The sequence below is a fragment of the Agelaius phoeniceus genome, chromosome 4, assembly GCF_051311805.1.
Source record: "Agelaius phoeniceus isolate bAgePho1 chromosome 4, bAgePho1.hap1, whole genome shotgun sequence".
Classification (NCBI taxonomy): Eukaryota; Metazoa; Chordata; class Aves; order Passeriformes; family Icteridae; genus Agelaius; species Agelaius phoeniceus.
In genome coordinates this window covers 7,692,916-7,698,016 of record NC_135268.1, presented here as the reverse complement: position 1 = coordinate 7,698,016, position 5,101 = coordinate 7,692,916, and the positions used below count along the sequence as shown (strand labels likewise).

Below are 5,101 nucleotides of genomic sequence, written 5' to 3'. Positions count from 1 at the left end.
AAAATTCAAAATTCCAGACTCGCACGTAAAAGTACGGAACTTTGCCATGTTTTCATGCTCTTGTCAGTTTAATTCATGGCAAGAGAAAAAATTTCTCCTTAAAATCTGTTTTCTGGAGTGACTTGGGTCATGGATGTATTCTAAGCCCTGGTGTGTCTGTTACTACATATCAAAAACGTTTTCTAAATGCCTTTGGCTAAATCACAGAGAGGCTGCAAGCACCAGGACTTCTCAAACAGCAACAGCAGAGTGAGTCTGCAGCAGCTGCTGCTTCTCAAGTCACACACTTCCCAGATTCTCACTAGTGCCTTCGTGTAGACAAACCCTTCCTAGTGACTGAAGCAGATTTTCTGCATCAAAAATGTCTCTTATTTGTGTTGCAATGAAGAGATTTCATACTTGAGTGTCAAACTATGTCACTACAAGACAAACAGAAAACACTTTAATCTCAAACTATGTCTACACGACGTACTGAAGGTGTGATGACAGCGCAGACATCCCTTCTAGTTTGAATTTAGCTAGCATGGCAAATGAGAAGAGCCTGCATGTGTAAGTGTAAACTAGTGGAAACCTGATGGGGACACACCCTTGGGCTGCTAAGGAATGAAAAGGAGCCACTCTTTGGGGTAACAGATTCCTGACAGAGGAATCATCCTAATCCTGGCACTAGCATGCAAATAGTGAGATTTTCATCTAATTGATCAATACCTTCCTTCTTATATCTTCTCTGACCCTACAATGAATAACCCAGTCTTTTCCTGGATTATAATACTGTCCAGATTTTATATCTGCTTATAATTTCTTGGGATTCTTTTTTCCAAGTCTGTGCAAGTTTGATGCTAACAAAGCTTCCTGGTTTCAGCATGCCCCTTTTTAAAAATAAAATAGCCTGGTTTTGACTTAGAAAATATAAAATATTCCTATCAATAAGTGGCAAACACTCAGTGACAGATGTTAAAAATAAAGGATATGTTAGAACACTTCATATGCTGCCTCATGTCAGAGTTTCAAAACTCTATAACCATTGTACATTTGTACATGGCCCCTGCTTCTGTGACATAATCAAGTATATATATGTAAAGATTATATAGTATATATTATCTATAGTATAGATTATCAAGTATAGTATATATATTATCTATAGTATAGATTATCAAGTATATAAAGATTATAAATAAAATTCAAAAGAAAATGTTTAAATTCTTGAATTAAATCTGAACATCTGCAAAATATTTTCAAGTGCTGCACTGATGAGAAGGAAACTGTTCCCCCACTGTAGAAAGAATGAGATTTAATCTTGTTATGAATTAGAATAGAAACATCTAGAAATATAATTTCTGGTAAAATGGAAAATCAAATTTTTGAGCAGGGCTATTAATCCTTATGCTAAGTGTGGCCTGTGTGTCATGAAAATGAGTCAGGTTCAGCCACCACAGTAGCTGGAAGCTCCACTTGTTTGATAATGAAGAAACAAGTAGACGTTCTCTTTTGTTACAGTTCTAATTCACAGACTGTTCCATCTAACAGAATACTAATTACCTTAAGTGGATTTCACAGTTGACAGAGACCTTTGCTGGGAAGACAAGCTTGACAAAGGCAATTGAAACTTAGCTAATGAAGAATACGAGTTCCACCTTTGAGGAATGTTAAGTAAGTGCTTTGCTTTTCATGAAAGGTATCTCTTTTATATGTAAAGTAACCATAGAAATGTCAAGATTTCATTTTTAGACACCTTGCTAAGTTCTGCAGAGGGTTATCAAATTACCTTTAGGTTTTCCTTTTCTGTAATTACATTTATTCATAGAGCATTTCCTTGCAGTGAAGCTGTGTGAGCCAATCCTGAGAAAGGCACACTTAATGTTTGCTTAACACAGCATAATCAAGCCAGTCTTCATAGTGACAATCACAGGGTGGCAGAAATTTCTCTTGCAAATGAGGGCAATGCAGATGTGTGTTTAGTTATTACACAGTTACTTGAAACACACAAAAGTGCAGGTGAGAGCCAGTGCTGAAAAAAATGTTCTTTTGGGATCATCTTACCTTGGGTAGCTCAAAAAATGCAAATAACTGCTGCCTTTGGAGCTGCTTGAGCTCATGCCAGCTTGGAATTAATATGAATTTGGGATGCTTTAGAAGCTACTGAGAAAGATGAGCAAAACCTTGCTTGTGTGGTTGGCTGGGGTTCTGCTTGTTCATTCAGGATCAAAACTGCCCAATCCAGAAGCTTTAAGATTAAGCCCCTCTTTTTTTTATACAAAAAGTTTCTTCCTCAGTGTAGAAGATCTGATGGTACTACAGCATTCCTGCACACTGATGGGGTCCTGTGCTGCTGGGAGTATTTTATGGCCCACCTGCATTTTCCAGGGAATTAAGTGTTCAGGTTTCAGCACCAGTAAGATGTTTGATATGCACATAACTTATAGTTGTTCATGTAGAGGAAAGTTTCAAAGTGTTCTTAAAGCCAGAAAGCAGTTTATTTTCCAATTATTCCAGGTTTTACTGAAGAAGCCAATCAGAGAAAGATTCCTTTGAAAATGATCTAGTTTAGAGTTGTTGCTCTCCCTTTTCTGAATCATGTCCTACATGATAGTTTCAATTATTTATTACAAGGCAATGGTAAAAAAGTGTTAATTAGCAAAGATGAAAAAGACCGACTCAATGGGAGCTGCTGTAAAGGAGCTCTTATTTCTAATGCCTGAGGTGACCACTAATTTACAGCTTTTGATAGCTTGCATGCATGGTTCACAGAATAAATTGGTCTTGGGGAAAATACACCTTATTCACTGTGGTTAATAAAGAAGATCTAGCTTTTGCTGTTGTTTTGCTTTTATTTTTTTAGGTTGTGCAATTTAGTTTTGATAAAATGGTTTAACTTGGCAGTGTTAGAAATTAAAATATTCAAAAAAGAGAAAGAATGACACAGGAACTGCAAGATTTTCTCCATTCAGCTGAAATGCCCATACCCAGCCCAAGAGACCAGCTCTAAAAATAATAATGCTTTTTTTCTCATCTCTGTGCCAATGTCAGCTAGTCTTTTGCATATTATAAAAGCTTCCTTAAAAAGCTTTAAAAATACTAACATCCCAAGATCTTTGCTTTTTTTGTTTGTCTTAGTAACAATAAGAAAGAGGAAAAAATAACACACAACTAGATGGTTATGCTAACAGAAATCATACAGAAGGCTGAAACTAAAATTTCTCTTCATCATAATGCATAAAAAATATCTTCAAATTTTATTTTTTCTATTTAATCACAGCTAGACCTACACAACAGTGTGAAACAAGTTTCTTAACAAAATTAAGTATTTCAAGTAATTAGACTACTGAGCAAGGGTAAACAACACAGTTGCCAGAGGTCTAGTTTGACTCTTTGTTTGCCTGTAATCTCCAATGGAGATATCATCTTGTTCCTTGAAAGTTAGCACACAGGAACTCATATTTATCTCTGGTTCTCCTAACTGTATTTTATACAGATGTGGCTGGTATGTGACTTACATGTGAAGGATTCTGACTCTCCCTCCCTGCCCCTTATTCTCAACTCTCCTAATCATTACCAAGCAGCCAAGCAAACAAAAAACCCACCAAAACCCCCACAAACCCAAAAAATCAACTAAATAGGTCTACTAATTTTGATCATTTATTTTGCCATTTAACATTTTATTAGGTCAAGAGAACCATGTAAAATTCTTAGTGACCACCATGGGAGACTAGGAGTTCCAAGGATCCAAGATGTGCCACGCATCACTCACAGCCAATCCTTCAAGGAAAGCAGGAATCTTGAATTCTGAGTAATTTTTTCTTTACCTCAGGTCATTGTCTTGTTGTTCAGCTGCTAGACATTACTGGATTTTTTTTTTCTTTCTAATGATGTCTGAAAATGTGAAGATTTTTGACCAAGTGCCTGTTCCATCAGGGCTAACCCAGAGTCCAAACTGTCCATTTTATTCCTTTCCAATTCTGTTGCTCTTGTTCATGCCTGTATTTGTGTTGTTTCCCAGCATCACAGCCCTGCAGAACCAATTCAAACCTCCAAGCAGATGAATTCACATGAAAAATTCACTCGTTTCTAAATTCTTTGTGGTTAGATCTTTCAAGCCTTTCAGATCTTCCTCAATTAACACCTCTCCACTTAGCCTATTTTCCTTGTTTATGTGTTCATTTTGTTGTTGTTTTCTTTATTAATGAGATATTAATTGACAGTCTGTAATGTTTCTCATGCTTCAAGGTTTTTTCATCTCCTGATGAGCCTTGCTGAACATGAAATGAGAACAATGAATAAAGTCATTGTGAGAGATAAACTAAAAAGGACTATAAAATGGTAGAGTCCAGAATCAACAGCAACACATAAAAGATTAACATGATGCTGCTGTTGTGATGAGTTCATTTTCACCATGTTCTAGTCGGAACAAAGGTGTGAAAGGAGATGAAGGTTTAACAAATTTAGGGTGTGATGTGAAAATAAATGAGATAAACACAGTCTATGGAAAACTGCTGTGGGCTTCAGGACATTTAACATCCAGAAACAACTAAAATTCAGATACTTCCAAACTAACTGAAATGTCTCAGTTGTATAGACAGAAATGTGAATTTATTGCTCTGAGTATCTGAGGTGCATGTCCTCACCTGGAGAGGAGTTTTTGGAATTCAAGTTGTTGTAAAGATGTGGTAATACTTGATTGAACTGTTTTAAGGACAGAAAGTAATGATCTTCATTCAATTGTCATTCTATTCTTCAGGTTTTTTAACACTGTGGAAAATATTTTGGATATTTAGCACTACTGAAGACAGACAGAGTTTTACAAACAGTGATTGTCCCCATTATCTTATAGATGCTTCCAAATGATATGCTTTTTTTTTTTAATATTTGCATGCCTTCCCATGAAAAGTCTTTAATTTACCAAAAAGTGAAAAGAATAGTAGATGATTTCAGAGATTGTGCTCAGATATTTCTTTCAGCCAGAGCCAATGCCAACATCAAACATTAAAAATTGCTTGATAGTACAGAGAGCAGAGGGTGTAATCTGCTGTTGTTGAGGTGGGAGCATTTTTTTTATACTGATTATTTTCTCTTTCACTTTCTGGTGGCACAAAAAAACGTGTCA

The 5,101-nt window shown here is 36.1% G+C and overlaps 1 long non-coding RNA gene across 1 annotated transcript; it reads right to left on the bottom strand.

Annotated features, from left to right (window-relative positions):
• Positions 1-3,620: 3,620 nt before the first annotated feature.
• Positions 3,621-4,688, bottom strand: LOC143693807 (uncharacterized). Its single transcript, XR_013181764.1, has 2 exons — positions 4,623-4,688; positions 3,621-4,250 (listed from the first exon to the last, which is right to left on the bottom strand). It is a non-coding gene; the product is annotated as an uncharacterized LOC143693807 (long non-coding RNA).
• Positions 4,689-5,101: the final 413 nt, after the last annotated feature.